General features: G+C 44.5%; 1 long non-coding RNA gene across 1 annotated transcript; it reads right to left on the bottom strand.

Annotated features, from left to right (window-relative positions):
• Positions 1–7,532: 7,532 nt before the first annotated feature.
• On the bottom strand, positions 7,533–20,073 carry LOC122547973 (uncharacterized). Its single transcript, XR_015754300.1, has 3 exons — positions 19,195–20,073; positions 8,576–8,741; positions 7,533–8,465 (listed from the first exon to the last, which is right to left on the bottom strand). It is a non-coding gene; the product is annotated as an uncharacterized LOC122547973 (long non-coding RNA).
• Between the last annotated feature and the right edge of the window lie 225 nt (positions 20,074–20,298).

Below are 20,298 nucleotides of genomic sequence, written 5' to 3'. Positions count from 1 at the left end.
CACCTGCCTAACAGCACTGCATCATTAGACACTAAATTAAACAGGTACTTATGGATTTGTGAAAAGACAAGGGAACAATTGTGGGGGACTTCAATCTTCAAGTAGTCCGGGCCAGTCTCATTTGCAAGAGTGATCCTGAAGCAGAGTTTGTAGAATGTTTTTGTCAGTGTTTGTTAGAACAACAACATTGTTCACTGACTGGGGATGTACCTATTTCAGATCCAGCATTGCATCATGAAGCTGAGTAAGTGAGTCATCTCACAGTAAGAGATCCTCCAGGAAATTGGGAAACAGATGGAATTCAGAGTGATGATGAAGTTTTAAAGTGATCCCCATAAAGGAGAAACAATAACTGGGGACCAGAAGCAGAGTGCCATGAGTTGAATATGAGAGGGAGCACTGCCCGAGATAAACAGGGAAACAGTGAAATGTCTGGCTGCAACTGATCAGGGACAAACATGGCAAGGAACGGGCTCAAATATTCAACAAAAAGGCACATTCTTTCGCTCTGGACCCACCTACCATCTGTTCCCCTCGGTCTACAACACATTTTCCAGCAGCTCCTTCCATTTCTGAACAAGAGGTAAATCAGATTCTAGACATTAATCTGACTACATTACCCATGCTGCCCTGGGAGATAGCGCCTGCGCAATAAGAGCCGGTGAGCTTGGTATCAGGGAGGATCGGTCCGCGGAGCCTAATGGGAGTTGTAGTTCTTACAAGGGCGCATGCGATCCGCTGCAGTTGGTGGCCAACGGCGGGGAGTTCGAACGTGAGCCCCAGAGCGGAGGTCACGTGGTGCTGTTGGAATTGGGGGAGGGGCGGGGTTTATTGACCCAGAGACCTCCCTTAATCAACAGCCTCCCTCCAAACCTGGGGAAATGGCACAGATATTACATCAATGTTTTCTTAATTTCATAGTGGGATATAAAAAAACATTTGCTGAAAATGTGTTGCTGGAAAAGCGCAGCAGGTCAGGCAGCATCCAGGGAACAGGAGAATCGACGTTTCGGGCATAAGCCCTTCTTCAGGAATCATTCCTGAAGAAGGGCTTATGCCCGAAACGTCGTTTCTCCTGTTCCCTGGATGCTGCCTGACCTGCTGCGCTTTTCCAGCAACACATTTTCAGCTCTGATCTCCAGCATCTGCAGACCTCACTTTCTCCTATAAAAAACATTTCCCAATTATAGGGCACAAAGAGCCTGAGAACTATAGTAAACCTAATATCTGTGGTGGGTGAGTCACTTGGTAGGATTGTGAGGGACAAGGTGGACATGCATTTGAAAAGACACACTTTGATTAGGAACAGTCAGCATGGCTTTGTGGATGGGAGATCATGCCTCACAAATTTGTTAAGAGTTCTTTGATGAAGTGACCAGCAAGGTTGACAAGGGCAGAGTGACAGACATAGTCTGGGTGGATGTAGTCTAAAGCCTTACAGCCTTTGATAAGATTCCACATGGTAGGCTGCTCTGGAAGGTTAGCTCTCATGGAATCCAGGGCAAGCTGGCAAATTGTATACAAAATTGGCTTGACAGTAGGAAGCAGAGGGTAATAGTTGAAGAATGCTGGTCAGACTGCAGGCCTGTGACTGTCCCACAGGCGTTGGTGCTGGGCTCATTGTTGTTTGTTATCTATATCAGTGATTTGGATGAGAGTGTACAAGGTATGAGTAGTCAGTTTGCTGATAACAAGAAAATAGTTGGTGTCGTGGACAGTGAGGAAGATTATCAGAAAATGCAGCAGGACCTTGATCAGCTAGGGAAGTGAGCGGAGAAATGACAAATGGAGTTTAACATACCGAAGTAAATCCACAGGACCCGATCAGCTGTAACCCAGAACTCTATGAAAAGTTAGGGAACTGATTGGTGGGCCCCTTGCTGAAATATTTGTATTAACAATAGTCACAGGTGAGGTGCAGGAAGACTGGAGTTGGCTAACATGGTACCACTATTTAAGAAAGGTGGTAAGAACAAGCCAGGGAACTATAGACTGGTGAACTTCACTTCAGTGGTAGGCAAGTTGTTGGAGGGAATACTGAGGGACAGGATTTACACGTATTTGGAAAGGCAAGGATTGATTAGGGATAGCCAACATGTCTTTGTGCATGGGAAATTATGTCTTACGAACTTGTTTGAGGTTCTTGAAGAAGTCACAAAGAGGAATAATGAGGGCAGAGTGGTGGACGTGATCTGTATGGATTCAGTAAAGCGTTCAACAAGGTTCCCCATGGGATATTGGTTAGCAAGGTTAGATCTCATGGAATACATGGAGAACTAACCATTTAGGTACAAAACTGGCTTGATGGTAGAAGACAGATAGTGGTGGTGGAGGGTTGTTTTTCACACTGGAGGCCTGTGACCATTGGAGTGCCACAAGGATTGGTGCTGGGTCCACTACTTTTCATCATTTATATGAATAATTTGGATGTGAACATAGCATGTATAGTTCATAAGTTTGCAGATGATACCAAAATTGGCGGTGTTGTGGACAGCGAAGAAAGTTACCTCAGATTACAACGGGATCTTGATCAGATGGGCCAATGGGCTGAGGAGTGGCAGATGGAGTTTAATTTAGATAAATATGAAGTGTTTCATTTTGGGAAAGCAAATCTTAGCAGGACTTATACACTTAATGGTAAGGTCCAAGGAAGTATTGCTGAACAAAGAGACCTTGCTGTGCAGGTTCATCGCTCCTTGAAAGTAGAGTCGCAGGTATATAGGATAGTGAAGAAGGCGTACGACAAGCTTTCCTTTATTGGTCAGAGTATTGAGTATCGGAGTTGGGAGGTCATTTTACCGATGTACAGGAATGTTAGTCAGGCCACTGTTGGAATATTGCATGGAATTCTGGTCTCCTTCCTAACAGAAGGATATTGTGAAACTTGAAAGGATTCAGAAAGAATTTACAAGGATGTTGCCAGGGTTGGAGGATTTGAGCTATAGGAAGAGGTTGAATAGGATGGGGGGCTGTTTCCCTGGAACTTTGAAGGCTGAGGGGTGACCTTAGAGGTTTATAAAATCATGAGGGGCATGGATATGGAAAAGAGACAAGGTCTTTTCCTTGGGGTGGGGAGACCAGAACTAGAGGGCATAGGTTTAGGTCGAGAGGAGAAAGATATGAAAGAGACCGGGAGTTTCATGCCGAATGTTTGGGCTTTAAGGAGTGTACTGGAACAGAGGGACCTTGCATTTCAGGTGCATGGTTCTCTGAAAGTGGAGAAGATATTTGGCACACTAACCTTCATCAGTTTTGGCATTGAATATAGAAGTTGGGAAGTTGAGTTACAGATATACAGGACGTTGATGAGGCTGCACTTCGGAGTATTGCATTCAGTTTTGGTGACTTTGCTCCAGGAAGGATGTTACTAAACTGGAAAGACTGAAGAAGAAATTTATGAGCATGTTGGTAGGACTCAACTGTCTGAGTTCTGAGGAGAGGTTGGATAAGCTTAGGACTTTTTTTTCTTCAGAGTGCAAGAAACGGAGGCTGGATCTTATAGAAGTGTACGAGATCATGAGAGGCATGGAAAGTGTGAATGCACTCAATCTTTATCCCAGGCATGGGGAATCGAGGACTAGAGGGCATCAGTTTAAAGTTAGTAGGTAAAGAACGAAATGGTAACTGAGGGGAAATGCATTTGGAATGAGCTGCTTGTGGAAGTGATTGAAGTGGGCACATTAACAACATTTAAAAGTCATTTGGACAAATACACGGATAGAAAAGGTTTAGAAGGATATGGGCCAAGCACAGGGAAATGGGGATAAGGTGGAGGACATGTTGGTCGGCATGTATCAGTTTGGGCCCATCTCCATGCTGGAGGACTCCATGACTATAAGGGAAATCGATGGAAATAAAACCTAATAAATCCCCTGGGCCTTGTGCTCTCCATCTTTAAGGATGTCCTTAATGAAGTCACCCGATGCATTGTTGATCATTTTCCAGCATTCTGTAAACTCTGGAAGAGCTCTAAAAGACTTGGCAGCATGGTGGCTCAGTTGTTAGCCCTTCTGTTTCACAGCATCTGGAACCTGGGGTTCAATTCTAGCCTTAGGTGAATGTCTGTGTGGAGTTCGCACATTGTCTGATGGGTTTCCCCTGTGTGCTCTGGTTTCCTCCCACAGTCCAAAGATGTGCAGGTTAGTTGAATTGGCAATACTAAAGTGTTCAGGAATGTGTGGGCTAGATGCATTAGCCAGGAAAACGTAGAGTAATAGGGTAGGGGAATGGTTCTGGGTGGGATAATCTTCAGAGGGTCAGTGTGGACTTGTTGGGCCAAATGGCTTATTTCTACACTGTCGTGATTCTATGACTGGAGGGGAGCTAATGTGACTGCCTTTTTTTCTAAAAAAAAAGGATGGACAAAGAAAATGGGCAATGATAGGCCGGTTAGCCTGAAATCAATGGAAGGGAAAATGTTAAGGACATAATAACTAAGCATTTGGAAAGCAGTGACACGATTGGTCTTAATCAGTATGGATTCACGAAAGGAAATCATGCTTGACAAACCGTCTGGAATTTTTGACGATGTGTCCAGTACACAAGGGTGAATCAGTTGATGTTGAGACTTTGGGCTTTCAAAAGGCTTTTGACAAGGTTCCACACAACAGATTAGTAAGGAAAGTTATGGCTCATGGTATCGGAGGTTGTGATTTGATGTGGATAGAGAACAGGTTGGCAGACAGGAAGCAGAGAGTTGTAATAAACTGTTGCTTCTCAGAGTGGCAGGCAGTGATGAGTGGGGTACCATAGAGACCCTAGCTGTTCACAATACACGTTAATAGTTTGGATGAAGGAATTGAATGCAACATTTCCAAATGTGCAGACAGCTGAGTGGTAGTGTGTGTTGTGAGGAGAATGCTCAGAAGTTGCAGAGTGACTTGGATAGGCTGGCTGAAAGGGTAAATACTGCAAAAGCAACATAATGTGGATAAATGAGAAGTTATCCACTTTATGGCAAAAACAGGAAGGCAGATTATGATCTGAATGGTGGCAGTTTAGGAAAAGGTGAAGTCTAACGAGACCTGGGTGTGATGGTGGAACGGTCACTGAAGGTTAGCATGCAGGTGCAGGAAATGGGGGAAAGCTCATGGCATGCTGGCCTTCAGAGTGAGAGGATTTGATACAGGACGACAAATGTCTGATTGCAGTTATATAGGACGTTTGGGAGGCCACACCTTGAGTACTCCGTGCAGTATTGTGGTCTTCCAATCTGAGGAAGGACATTCTTCCTATTGAGGGAATCTCACAAAGCTTCAACAGACTGATTCCAAGGATGGCTGGACTGACATATGAAGAAAGATTGGATCAATTGGGTTTGTACTCACTGGAATTTAGAAGAATGGGGACAGCCATTGAACCTATGGAATTGTCTACCACAGAGAGCTGTTGGGACCAGGTCATTAGATGTATATTCAGGGAGCTGGAAATGGGTCTTCAGGCTAAAGGGATCAAGGGGTATGGAGAGGATGCAGGAGTGGGTACTGAAATTGAATGATCAGCCATTATCTTATTGAATGATGGTGCTGCCTTGAATGGCCAACATCTGCAGCTATTTTCTATGTTTCTGAGGGTGCAGCAAGTCAGTATCACTGAGCAGACTGGAAGGAGTGTTCTGCAGGTCAGTATCACTGAAACAGATTGTGAGGATGTGGTACATGAGGATAGCGTTGATTTCTGCTTAAAGCAGCTTGAGAAGAGAACAGTAAATTTTTTAAGATTGTGCTGGTTAAGTGCATCTTTCAAAGCTCGAAATTAGAAAGCATTTAGAGGAGGGTGGGGTGAGTACTGTGCAGTCCACTCCCTTAAACAAACAATGGTTGGAAGTTTGGACTGTAGTGGGAGTGCTTGGAGTGGGAAAAAGGCCTCTAGTGTAATTACTATTGTTGAAGGGAGTATCTAACAAGCTTAATTTCAGGGGATGTCATAACCAGTCTTGCAACAATCATGGAACAAAATCTCAATTGTCACAATAGCACTGAGCCAGCTCATAGCCTCCCATGTCACCTAACCACTATCAGCAGGGCATCATGGGGACAATTAAACCTCCCCATGAAAGCAGATTGATCTTCTCCACACTCCAGCTGACTCCATCTCCACTCCCATAAACATTAATTAATTCCCTTGTAGATCCAAATTCTGTCAAACTCAACCTTGATTCGCGATAATGACTCAGCAGCTGCTGCTCTCTGTGGAAGAGAATTACAAAGAGTTAGTTGTGCTCAGTGAAGATGAAGACTGTCCAACAGTTCATCAGTCTCTTTCACCCAGGGCTGGTGTCCGTATCCCATGAATCAAAACTCATTTGTCCTACATCTATTATTCAGCTTCAGATGCCAAACTATGGTCCGATTTCCACATTGACAATTTCATCGGAGCAGTGCAGAGTCTGTTCAAATTGTCATCTTGTGTTTAAATTTAATCCTCAGATGGTCAGGTTCCCTCAGCAGAATCCCTTTCGTTGTCCCTCCTGTGTTCTTGATACCTACATGGATCACCATGTGCAAGGTGATTTGTTTTTATTCACGGATATGGACATGACTGGCCAGGAATCCAGTGACGCAGGGAATGTTCTGGAAACTGGGTTCAGATTCTGACATGGCAGATGGTGGAATCGGAATTCAGTAAAATCCTGGAATGAAGAGTTTAATGATGACCATGAAACCATTATTACTTATTAGGGAAAGAAAACACATCAGTTTCACTGATGTTCAGGGAAGGAAATTGTCATCCTTACCTCATCTAACCTGCATGTGATTTCAGACCCACAGCAATGTGGTTCACTCTTAATTGCCCTCTAATCAATTAGGGTTGGACAAAAATTCTAGCCTGGCCAGCCAACCTGACATCTGTTGCATCTGTGAATGGGTCAAGACACCGATATCGAACAAGCTCTGAACCCCTGAAAATAAAACAATGCTCCAGGAAAAGCCATCATCACCTGTGAAGGCTCAGTGAGCCTGTATCGTTTTCAGAAACAAAACTAAAAATTGCTGGAAAGCTCAGCAGGTCTGGCAGCATTTGTTGATAGAAATCAGAGATAACATTTCGGGTAGAGTGATTCATCGTCAGAAGGGATTTCCCTCCACAGATGCTGCTAGACCTGCTGTGCTTTTACAGCAATTTCTATTTTATCTTTCTGATTTACAGCATCCACAGTTCTTTCAGTTTTTATTCTGCATTGTTGTGTGAGTGTCACTGGCATGCTGTCTTTTAGGAGAAAGTGAGGTCTGCAGATGGTGGAGATCAGAGATGGAAATGTGTTGCTGGAAAAGCGCAGCAGGTCAGGCAGCATCTAGGGAACAGGAGAATCGACGTTTCGGGCATTAGCCCTTCTTCAGGAAGCCCTTATTCCTGAAGAAGGGCTAATGCCCGAAACGTCGATTCTCCTGTTCCCTAGATGCTGCCTGACCTGCTGCGCTTTTCCAGCAACACATTTCCATCTGCTGTCTTTTACACCAGTTCCTGTATCAGGATCAGCACATGGCATGACAGAGAAAGAAATGGGACAATCTTTCTACAAAAAGTATGATCAGAAGATTTTGTTTTAATACTTGGTTCTCATACATGCTTCTATTCTGCCATTTCCAGTCACTATACTATCACTGATAGAATATTCTCTTCAAAAGAAAAAGCAGTACTGGAAATACTTCAATATAATGCAAAAGAGTGAGGAGATCATTCTAACAAAGTGTAGGAAAGTTCTGTCACTCAGTGAGAAATAGCTCCCACCAGAGTCTTGCAACTTACTCCTGTTTGTGCAGTTACCAGGAACCCGGGGTTTTGTGCTCACTGTTCCATTCACAAGCTTATCCTTTATTTCTCTCTCCCTGGAGCTGCTTGATTGTGGAGCCCGACCCCAGGAAAAGACAAACCCAGGAATATCCAAAACAGAGCTGTCACTGAGTGAATCCAGAGGGTGGATGTTATTGGCAGAGGATTTCCTCTCAGCTGAGAGGCACAGTCCCCTTTCACTCCGACACAGATTCACCTTCCAGCAGGTTTACTGGGTACGGTAGTGAGCAGGAACCTGGAGTAACGTACCCCACAGGCCCACGAATATTGAGTGTAATTGTTAGTGTTCCATTGCAGCCAAGACAGAGTCCCATTCTGGCTCCTTCATGCCTGTGCATGTTCCCAGCAGAAAACATTGAGGCAGAGATATCCTGTAGAAACCACACTGTGAGGCCGTGTCTCTGAATGTCTGGGCCTCTGACCTCACAATGAGAGATGACCCTCACTTAGCTCGAGTGGAGACTGGAAAATCTTCAATAGAATTTCAACCTTCAGCACAGACGGTTGAAAGAAGTAGGGGTGGGTGCAGAATCAGCAAAAAATGATGACAGCAGTGATGCTTATAACTTCCAAGGTTCACACAGTCCCCCTCAGTCTCGATCGGAGCGACTTCCCCATCTGGAGTGAATTCATTTCCCCACAATTAAACAGAAACTATAGAGGTGGAAACACTGTGTAAATAACGGGCAGACTGGGGTTAGTGTTCAATAATAAATACAAAAACGTATTGAAACTAATCTGTATTGTATTTCTAATACTGAAGCAGCTCATAAACACTCACTTGATCCATTGCAGACGCTGCAGTTTGTACACGGTGGAGCAATGAGGGGACAGGATTGTTGGTTAAGATATTGAGTGAGATGGACAACTCCATCAGTGACTGGTTTGTACTGAGAGCGAGGGCAAGTTTCTCAGCACAAAGTTCTGAGAAGGAAGCAGCACGTAGCCTGGGGGCCACAGAGAAAGAACACGAACCACAGTTTATTAATAACAGTATTTCTGACACAGATATAACTGTAAAGTAAGGGAGTTTCTGTTCCAGTAAACTGAACTGAAGACAAGAAGCAGGTGGAATGTTCCCAGGCCCTGAATGACATAGATGACAATGAGAAGCCTCAGAGCATCCCATCAGAACTCAAGCAGTGCCTTCCATGACATCAAGAGCAATAAATTACAATTCCCAATTGAGTTTGTCTCTGTTTTTTCAGTCATGGGAATCGGGCATCGCTGGCTGGGCCAGCATTTATTGCTCATTCCTAGTTGCCAAATTCAAAAGGTGGGAATGAGCTTCTTGAACCACTGCAGTCTAACTGTCCATTGTGGGTGATCCACAATGCCTTTGGGTGGGAATTCCAGGAATTTCACCCAGTGACAGTGATATTTCCAACTTAGGATGGTGAGTGGTTTAGAGGGGAGCTTGCAGGGGTGGTGCTCCTATTCACCTGCTGAACTTGTCCTTCTAGATGGAAGTGGTCATGGATTGAGTAGGTACTGTCGAAGGATCTTTGGTGAACTTCTACAGTGAATCTTGTAGGTAATACGCATTGCTGCTACCGAGCATCGGTAATGGGGATGCTTGTGGACGTGGTGTCAATCAAGTGCACAAGGACATAGAAACATGTACTGAGATTGATATTTAGCCCTCAGTCCCAGTTACAAAACAAATTACTTTAGTTCTCCAACCTCATCATGTTAAAATCAAGATGAGTTAATATTTGAATTAAGTGCAGAAATTTTCTGCATTACCAACAGTAAAGAACTTAGAAATGTCATTACTAAGGACCAATTAAATATAAGCAAGGTTACATCAATACTGTCCTTAAATCTCAGATTGAATTCAGAGGAATATTTCAATTTTCTTGATTATTCTGTGCATAGTGAATGTAACTAGTTCTAAAATTTAGGAAGCATAAAATATTTTCAGAACTTAGTGCATCCATTAACTCAGAGTACATTGGGTAAAAATGTTCCCATTGGTGAAAGAATTGGGAACCAGAAAGTATTTATTTTCGGTAAGTGGTAAAAGAAGTAATGGCAACACGTGGAAATTATTTCCTGCATTAAATGGTTAGGATCTGGATTGTTCTGCCCGAGAGTGTGGTGAGGTCAGTACAAATCATGCATTCAAGACAGCAAAAGATTATTTTCTGAAAAGCAAAATCTATAAATTGACATCGAGATGTTTGTGAGGAAAGCTGGCTGAGTTTCTGAATGGCATCCTTTTTTGCAGTATCACTCAATGGTTTATTAGTAACAAGTTCAATAATGCAGCTCAATTAGATTCTGGGTGATCCACGATGGAGGACGGGGACAATTTCTGGCTCTAATAGCTGCTCCTTTTTTTGAGGTATTTTGGGTGTTGGAGGGGATTTTGTTGAATTCCAGGAGTAGAAATTACTGTTTCATATGGTGTTGCATTGTTTTGGAACTCTGGAGTTAAAAAAACAACACTTCTAAAAGGGAGAAGAACAGATAAAGGAAGCACATGGTGAGGTCAGTGCAGGAGAGACAGACAGAGAGAGAGAGAGAGAGAGAATGAATTGGTTTGTGAGGCAATGAGGAATTTACAAGAGCAAGGGGATGTGATGGATGGCAGTTATGGGAAGTTGTTGGAGGGGGAGAAATGAGTCTCAAATACAGTCAGATGGGTTAACTCCAGGAAAGGTAAGAGAGGTAGGTAGGTAGTGCAGGAATCTTCTGTGGCTATCCCCATTTCAAACAAGTATGCTGTTTTGGAAAATGTAGGGGGTGATGGAATCTCAGGGGAACAAAGCACAAATAGCCAAGTTTCTGGTATTGAGACTGACTCTAATGTAATGAGAGGTACATCGGGTTCAAAGCAATCAATTGTGTTCAGTGACTCTCTAGTCTGAGGTACATATAGACGTTTCTGTGGCCAGCAGTGAAAAATCAGAACGGTGTGTTGTTTCCCTGGTGCCAGGATCAAGGATGTCTCAGAGGGTGCAGAATGTTCTCAAGGGGGAGAGGGGCCAGCAGGAGGTCACTGTAAACACTGGAACCAATGATATAGGAAGTGAAAGGGAGATTACAGCGAGTTAGGCAGGAATTTTAAAAGGAGGTCCTCGAAAGTAGTAATATCTGGATTACTCCCGGTGCTACGAGCTAGTGAGGGCAGGAATAGGAGGATAGAGCAGATGAATGCATAGCTGAGGAGCTGGTGTATGGGAAAAGGATTCACATTTTTGGATCGCTGGAAGCTGTTTTGGGGTCGAAGTGACCTACACGAGAAGGACAGAGTGCACCTAAATTGGAAGGCGACTAATATACTGGCAGGGAGATTTACTAGAGCTGCTTGGGAGGATTTAAGCGAGTAAGGTGGAGGAATACAACCCAGGGAGATAGTGAAGAAAGGTTTCAATCTGAGACTGGTACAGTTGAGAACAAAGGCAAATCAAACAATCAGGGCAGGCACGGACAAAGCAGAGAACAAGATAGGACTGATCAATTAAACTGCATTTATGTGAATGCAAAAGGCCTAACAGGGAAGGCAGATTAACTCAGGGCATGGTCAGGAATGTGGGACTGTGATGTCATACCAATTACAGAAACAGGGATCAGGGATGGACAGGACTGGCAGCTTAATGTTCCAGGATACAAATGCTGCAGGAAGGACAGAAAGGGAGGCAAGAGAGGAGGGGGGAGTGGCATTTTTGATAAGGGATAGCATTACAGCTGTACTGAGGGAGGATATTCCCGGAAATATATCCAGGGACGTTATTTGGGTGGAACTGAGAAATAAGAAAGGGATGATCACCTTATTGGGATTGTATTATAGACCCCCTGGTGTAGTCAACTGGAAATTGAGAAACAAATTTGTAAGGAGATCTCAGCTATAGGGTGGTTATGGTGGGGGATTTTAACTTTCCAAATATAGACTGGGATTGCCATAATTTTAAGGGTTTAGATGGAGAGGAATTTATTAAGTGTGTCCAAGAAAATTTTGATACAGTACGTGGATGTACCTATACTAGGGAAGGTGCAAAACCTGACCTACTCTTGGGAAATAAGGCAGGGCAGATGACTGAGGTGTCAGTGGGGAAGCACTTTGAGGCCATGGACCATAATTCTATTCGTTTTTAAATAGTGATGGAAAAGGAGAGACCAAATCTAAAAGTTGAAGTTCTAAATTGGAGAAAGGCCAAGGTATTAGCGAAGAACTTTCAAAAGCAGATTGGGCACAGATGTTTGCAGGTAAAGGGACAGCTGGAAAATGGGAAGCTTTCAGAAATGAAATAATGAGAGTTTAGAAAAAGTGTATTCCTGCCAGGGTGAAAGGAAGGCTGGTAGGTATAGAGAATGCTGGATGACAAAAGAAATTAAGGGTTTGTTTAAGAAAAAGGAAGCATATGTCAGGTATAGACAGGATAAATCGAGTGACTCCTTAAGAGTATAAAGGAAGTTGGAGTATACTTAAGACAGAAATCAGGAGGGAAAAAAGGGAACATGAGATAGCTTTGGCAAATAAAGTTAAGGAGAATCCAAAGGGTTTTTACAAATGTATTGAGAAAAGGGTAACTCGGGAGAGAATAGGGCCCCTCAAAGATCAACAAGGCGGCCTTTGTGTGGAGCAACAGGAGATGGGTCAGATGTTAGAGTATTTTGCATCAGTATTTACTGTGGAAAAGGACATGGAAGATATAGAATGTAGTGAAATAGATGGTGACATCTTGAAAAATATCCATATTACAGAGGAGGAAGTGCTGGATATCTTGAAATGCATAAAAGTGGATAAATCCCCAGAACCCAGGTGTACCCTGTGAGAAGCTAGGGAAATGATTACTGGGTCTCTGACTGAGATATTTGTATCATTGATAGTCACAGGTGAGGTGCCGGAAGACTGGAGGTTGGCGAATGTGGCGCCACTGTTTAAGAAGGGTGGTAAAGACAAGCTAGGGAACTGGAGACTGGTGAGCCTGACGTTAGTGGTGGGCAAGTTGTCAGAGGGAAATTGATGTACACCTATTTGGATGGGCAAGGGCGGACTAGGGATAGTCAACATGGCTTTATGCATGGGAAATCATGTCTTACAAACTTGACTGAGTTTTCTGAAGTAACAAGGAGGGCTGATGATGACAGAGCTGTAGATGTGATCTACATGGATTTCAGTAAAGCATTTGACAAGGTTCCCCATGGGAGACTGGTGAGCAAAGTTAGATCTCATGGAGTACAGGGAGAACTAGCCATTTGGAGACAGAACTGGCTCAAAGGTAGAAGACAGAGGGGGTGGTAGTGGAGGGCTGTTTTTCAGACTGGAGGCCTGTGATCAGTGGAGTGCCACAAGGATCGCTGCTGGGTCCATTACTTTTCATCATTAATATAAATTATTTGGATGTGAGCATAAGAGATATAGTTAGTAAGTTTGCTGATGACACCAAAATTGGAGGTGTTGTGGACAGCGAAGGTTACCTCAGATTACAACAGGATCTAGACCAGATGGGCCAATGGGCTGAGAAATGGCAGATGGAGTTTAATTCAGATAAATGCAAGGTGCTGCATTTTGGGAAAGCAAATCTTAGCAGGACTTAATGGTAAGGTCCTAGGGAGTGTTGCTGAACAAAGAGACCTTGGAGTGCAGGTTCATAGCTCCTTGAAAGTGGAGTCGTTGGTAGATAGGATAGTGAAGGCAGCGTTTGGTATGCTTTCCTTTATTGGTCAGAGTATTGAGTACAGGAGTTGAGAGGTCATGTTGCGGCTGTACAGGACATTGGTTAGGCCACTGTTGGAATATTGCGTGCAATTCTGGTCTCCTTCCTATCGGAAAGATGTTGTGAAACTTGAAAGGGTTCAGAAAAGATTTACAAGGATGTTAAAAATCACACAACACCAGGTTATAGTCCAACAGGTTTAATTGGAGGCACACTAGCTTTCGGAGCGACGCTCAGTCACAATCACCTGACGAAGGAGCGTCGCTCCGAAAGCTAGTGTGCTTCCAATTAAACCTGTTGGACTATAACCTGGTGTTGTGTGATTTTTAACTTTGTACACCCCAGTCCAACACCGGCATCTCCAAATTACAAGGATGTTGCCAGGGTTGGAGGATTTGAGTTATAGGGAGAGGCTGAACAGGCTAGAGCTGTTTTCCCTGGAGCGTCGGAGGCTGAGGAGTGACCTTATAGAGGTTTATAGAATCATGAGGGACGTGGATAGGATAAATAGACAAAGTCTTTTTCCTGGGGTCGGGGATTCCAGAACTAGAGGGCATATGTTTAGGGTGAGAGGAGAAAGATATAAAAGAGACCTAAGGGGCAACTTTTTCACACAGAGGGTGGTATGTATGTGGAATGAGCTGCCAGAGGAAGTGGTGGAGGCTGGTACAATTGCAACATTTAAAAGGCGTCTGGATGGGTATATGAATAGGAAGGGTTTGTAGGGATATGGGCCAGGTGCTGGCAGGTGAGACTACATTCGGTTGGGATATCTGGTCGGCATGGATGGGTTGGACCAAAGGGTCTGTTTCCGTGCTGTACATCTCTGACTCTAATTGTAGCTACCCAGTTGTTATGAATGAATGTCCAATACTGATTAATAGTTCTATTACACATTAAAAATAATGTACAAAATGATTATTGACAATTTTGCTGATATGACTTGTCATAGTGTTTAAAGCCACGACTGATCAATGTGCAGTGAGAGCAGAGATGAGATTTTACTGCACCTACTCTGAAGCCTCCCTATCCTTTCTGTAATGTGGTGACCAGAATTGAATGCAACACTAACTGTGACCTAACCAAGACCTAATGAAGCTGCACCATACATCCTGAGTCTCGTATCAATTCCTTAACCAATAAAGGCAAGTATGCCATATGTTCTTACCACCATACCTACCTGCATGGCCACTTTCAGGGAGCTATGGACTTGAACCCCAAGATTACTCTGTACATCAGTGCACTCAGTGTCCTGGCATTAACTGTCTACTTTTCGTTAACATTTTATCTCCCAAAGTGCAGCAACACACAGTTACCTGCATTAAACTCCACCTGCCATTTCTCTGCCTACGTTTTCTACTGATCCAAATTTCACTGTAATCTTTGACATTTGCTACACTATCCAAACAATTCCACCAATCTTTTTGTTATCTGCAAACTTATGAACCCACCAAACTACATTTTTATACAAGTCATTTATATGTATCACAAACAGTAGAGTTCCCAGGATAGATTTGTGCAGAACGCCACTGGTCATGGACCTCTGGCCATAAAAAAAACTATTCCACTACTACCCTCTGCCTTACAGGCAAGCCAATTCTGAATCCAAGCAACCAAGTCACGGTGGATTCCATGCATCTTACTCTACTAGATGAGCCTACCATGAGGGACCTTGTTAAAAAAAGCCTTACTAAAAAGCATGTTCACAACATCTACTGCTCCATCCTCTCGATCACCTTTGTCACCTACTCAACAAATCGAACCAAGTTAGTAAGGCATGATCTGCTCCACACAAAACCATGTTGATTGTCCCTAATTCAGCCATGCGTTTCCAAATGCATGTACATTCTAAGTATTCTCTTCAACAGCTTCCCAACCACGGATGAGAGACTCACTGGTCTATAGTTTCTTGGATTATACCCATCTCCCTTCTTGAAAGAAAAACATTTGCTACTTGCCAGTCTTCCAGGATCTATCCAATGGCTAGTGAAGTTGCAAAGATCATTAAGGCCCTAGCAACTTTCTCTCTTTCCTCTGAGATAGAAACCATCAGGCTCTGGAGACTTCTTCACCTTAAAGCTCTTCAAGAGACCCAACACTTCTTTCTTGATATCAAAATGCTGTAGCACGTTTGGATGTTCTGCATTAATCTCACTATCCTCCATACCCTTCTCCTGGTGAATACCAATGAATGTTCCCTCCTTCATCCTCAAGTGGTCCAACCTGCTCCTCAGTTATCCTCTTATTATTAATGTATGTGTAGAATACTCTAGCGATTCTATTAAATGCTAATTGCTGAAATCATTTCACAGCATCTTCTTGCTCTCCTAATTCCCTGCTTGGGTTATTTCTGCTTTTTTTATATTCATCACAGGCCCTGCCCAATTTTAGCTTTCCAAAACCATTACATATGCTTCTTTTTTTACCCTTGGACTAAATTCACACTTTCCCTTGTTATCCAAGGATCCATTACATAGCCTTGTCCTTCCTCCTCTCCGAAACATGCTGTTCACAATATTGACACCCTGTAAACTCTATTCCAAACTTTCCCCTAACTCAAAAAATATCCATTAACCATCACTCTCTCTCTCTCTTTCCCACCATATAGTTAATGTTGTATCCATGTTGCCCCTACCTGTTGTACTATGAACAACAACCTTCCTTAAGTCTGTTGCGTGGTACCTTCAGGAAATTCATGTAAACTCCATCAGTAGATTGCCCTCATCAACACTTTGTTAAATTCATCAAAAAACATCAGCAAGATAGTTGTGCAGAATTTCACTGACTTGTCCTAACCAACCCACCTTTTTTAGCCTGACTACTACCTTTCTCCCAAATAACTGTTGCCAGACGTTTCCCTGGAGTTAAACAGACAAGGTCGTAAATGGCAGGATTTGCTTTACAACTCTTTTTAGAAATAAAGGTTGCCTTGCTAGCAACCCTCCAGTCTCCATGCACCTCATCAGATTCCAGGGAATCTTCTGCATAGTGCCCCCATAATTTCTCCTCTCACTTAGTGCAAAATCCTTAGATGCATCAGATCCAGTCCTGGTGTCCTGTTACATCTGAGTGCCAACATAAACTGGACAAGTGATTGGATTGGATCCCTTCATTGTGGAAACAGGCCATTGAGCTCAACAAGTTGACACCGAACCTCCAAACAGCATCCCACCCAGCCCCAATCCACAGCCCAATTCCTGTAACCCACCATATCTTATGGCTACCACACCTATATGCCCCTGAATACTATGGGTTACTTGGCATGGCCAATTTACCTAATTTGCACATTTTTGGACTGTGGGAGGAAACTGGAGCACCAAGCGAAAACCCACACAGACAGGGGGGACAACATATGAACTCCACACAGTCGGCCAAAGGTGGAATCAAATCTGGGTCCCTGGTGCTGTGCGACAGTGCAAACCATTGAGCCACCACGTCACCCAAAAGGAAAAGGTTCAGAGTGATACGAGCGAAACACAGCTAACCGGGACTAGTTCAGTTTTGGAAATCCGGTTAGGATAGACGGCTTGGGCTAAATCGCCTATTTGCGTGCGGTGTGACTTCTTTCTTATTCTTTGAAAATTAATTAGATTACTTACTTACAGTGTGGCAACAAGCCCTTTGGCCCAACAAGTCCACACTGACCCTCCAATGAACAACCCACCCAGACCCATTCCTCTGCATTTACCCCCTCACCTAACACTACGGTCAATTTAGTGTGGCCAATTCACCTAACCTGCACATTTTTGGGATTGTGGGAGGAAACCGGAGCACCCGGAGGAAACCCACGCAGACATGGGGAGAATATGCAAACTGCACACAGATAGTTGCCTGAGGCAGGAACTGAACCCGGGTCTCTGGCGCTGAGGCAGCAGTGCTAACTGCTGTGCCACCATGACGACCATGAAAGAGTTTAGAAAAGATTTACAAGGATCTTGCCAGGGTTGGAGGGCTTAAGCTATGGGGAGAGGTTGAATAGACTGGGCCTGTTTTCCCTTGAGCACCTGAGGCTAGGGATGACTTTGTAGAGGTTTATAAAAGTCATGATGAACATAGATAGGTTAAACTGACAGGGTCTGGAGTTGGAGGAGTCCAAAACTAGAGGATATCAGTTGAAGGACAGATGGGAAAGAAGGGATTGAGGGGCAGCTTTTCACGCAGAAGGTGATGCATATATGGAATAAGTTGTCAGAGAAAGTGGAGGAGGCTGGAACAGTTACAACATTTAAAAATTTAAATTCAAACAACACCAGGTTATACTCCAACAAGTTTAATTGGAAGCACACTAGCTTTCGGAGCAACGCTCCTTCATGACTACAACCTGGTGTTGTGTGATTTTTAACTTTGTACACCCCAGTCCAACACCGGCATCTCCAAATCATAACATTTAAAAATAATCTTGATGGGAAAATTAATAAGAAAGGTTTAGAAGAATATGGGCCAAATGCTGGCAAATGGGATTAGATTAGATTAATTATAGGATACCTGGTTTACATGGACGATCCGGACTTTGGGAGTGAATCCCTTCCTTCTGCTGTTCCATCTTATGGTGATCCTTGTTCCATTGGGACAAGAACTTTCCACACTCAGTCCTGTCAATGTGACCATTCACCTGTTTGATCTAACACCATTTCATGTGGTGGCTGGTGGATTACAGGGTCAGCATGACCCAGGTGAGGGGAGAGGTTGAGAAGGAGAAACCTTCATGGTAACCCCAGCTGGTTGTGGGAATTGAACCCATGCTGTTGGTATCACTGCATTGTGACAACTGTCCATCCAACCCACCTCACTCCAGGTGGCTAACCCTGTACAAAATGAATAAGAAGGGTTTAAAAGAATATGGGCCGAGTGCTGACAAATGGGATTAGATTAATATTGGATACCTGGTTTACATGGACAAGCCGGATCAAAGGGTCTGTCTCGGTGCTGTACAACTATGATTATTGATTTCATCAAGTTCCTCCCCTCACCGGGACAGGCACGTTATCTAATATGATCTCCGACCCATTGTCTCCACAATTAATTTGCTAACTAGTATCAAAGATATTTTCTCGCCCTCATTGGATGGATGATAAAACTATAAACTCATTCCGCTGCAGCTGAAACCACGCAGAGTAAATTACACCACCATTTCCGGGTTTAAACACTGCGCGTGTGCAGTTCGCCTCCGCGACTTCGCGCAGACTCAATTCAACGGAGGCGCCTCGAGCCTGCGCACAACTCTTCAGGGCGGGAGTTAACACTGTCTCCGGCTCCGATTGGTTAATTAGACTGTCGGTCGCCGTGGTGCCGTCCAATCAGGTGTCCGGACATCAGAGCGGGGTGGGGCCAAAGGCAGGTGTGAGGAAGGATCAGGATGGCGCTGGAAACGCACAGCAGCTCAGGCAGCACCCGCGGAGCACGGAAAGCAACATTTCGGGCAAAAGGCCTCCCTCAGGATTTCCCTGCTCCGCGTTTCCAGCACCACCCACCTCCGCCGCTGAGGAAGGATCTCTCCACCTCCACCGTGAACCCCGCCAGATCCGCGGAGCGTTTCCATCAAGTTGTGACTGTGTGTGTTTTTGGGGCCTATTTCCACGCCGTGGGGCCATCCTGACCCTCCCTGACATCCGTCCGTCCCAGCCCGGGTAACACCAGCTGTTTGGTGTTACCTCCCCCACACACTCTATATCTGAACATTAACAGTTTGTTGATCTTAACGCCGTCGGGGGAAAGACTTTGGTTTGAAACCAACCTCCTGAGTCCAGTGCAGCCGAAACCCCCGGGAGAAGAGAAGACCAACCAACCGACCGCCGTCCCGCGGCTCCCGGTTTGAAATGCTACGCATGCGCAAGCCCCGCCCCCTCCCTCGCGCAGTGTCGGTTAAACGGCGGCGCCTCGAGCCACCTCAGGGCGGGACGTAGCTCAGCCCCCGGCTCCGATTGGGTAAGGGCTCTGTCGATCCCATGGTGCCGGCCAACAGAGATCGCGGTCCCGCTTGGGGCACCGCCCCCAGGAGGTGGATCGAGGCGGGAAAGTTGGGTTGAGGATGATCAGGTCAGCCATGGTCTGACTGAAAGGTGGAGCAGACTTTGGGAGTGAATCCCTTCCTTCTGCTGTTCCATCTTATGGTGATCCCTGTTCCATTGGGACAAGAACCTTCCACACTCAGTCCCGTCAATGTGACCATTCCCCTGTTTGGGTCTGACACCATTTCATGTGGTGGCTGGTGGATCAGATTGTGAGGAGTAATTATAAATGTTGTTATCTGCAAAAATCACAAGGCTGAATCATGAAAGAGGAAGGGGAGGTGTAGGTTAAGCTTGTGCAAACAGTTATAAGCATCTGTTTCCCACTTCTGCAAAAACATTTTAAAAAAACCACAATCAAGAGGTCATAAGGCTCAGTGTGGATAAAGAATGGGAGGAAATGTTGCTTTTGCAATGCAAGGAAGCAGATGGCAGTGGAAGAGGATACGCTAACAATGGACCACAGCAGGATGTGGTGAAATGGCCAAGCAAGACTTATACTTTGTTATGCACAAGGCCGGATAAGGCAAGAGATAAACAACAGTAATGGGTGCCGGGTTTAGAATAGTGGGAGGAGGGAAAGAGTATTGAATTGTATATAGGTTGTGTACTCGTTAAGCTTGGTGCGCCTATCTTAGAGGCGCCACGCTATAATAAACGATACTGCTGCTTCAGATCTTGTCTCGGACTGAAATGATTGAAGTCAGTGGGTTCTATTTTCCACAATTAGGGGCTTGTCCGGGATATTCTTCCATCGCCGGGGAGAGTGGCTGGCACTGGACACTGGGAAGGCACGTCCCGCTCCCAATTGAGGAGCGGTCTCCTGTCCC

Source organism: Chiloscyllium plagiosum, unplaced genomic scaffold (assembly GCF_037043375.1).
Source record: "Chiloscyllium plagiosum isolate Xiang-an unplaced genomic scaffold, Cpla_swu_hap1 HiC_scaffold_43, whole genome shotgun sequence".
Classification (NCBI taxonomy): domain Eukaryota; kingdom Metazoa; phylum Chordata; class Chondrichthyes; order Orectolobiformes; family Hemiscylliidae; genus Chiloscyllium; species Chiloscyllium plagiosum.
Note: the sequence above shows the minus strand (reverse complement) of the source record. Positions and strands in the feature narration are given on the sequence as shown.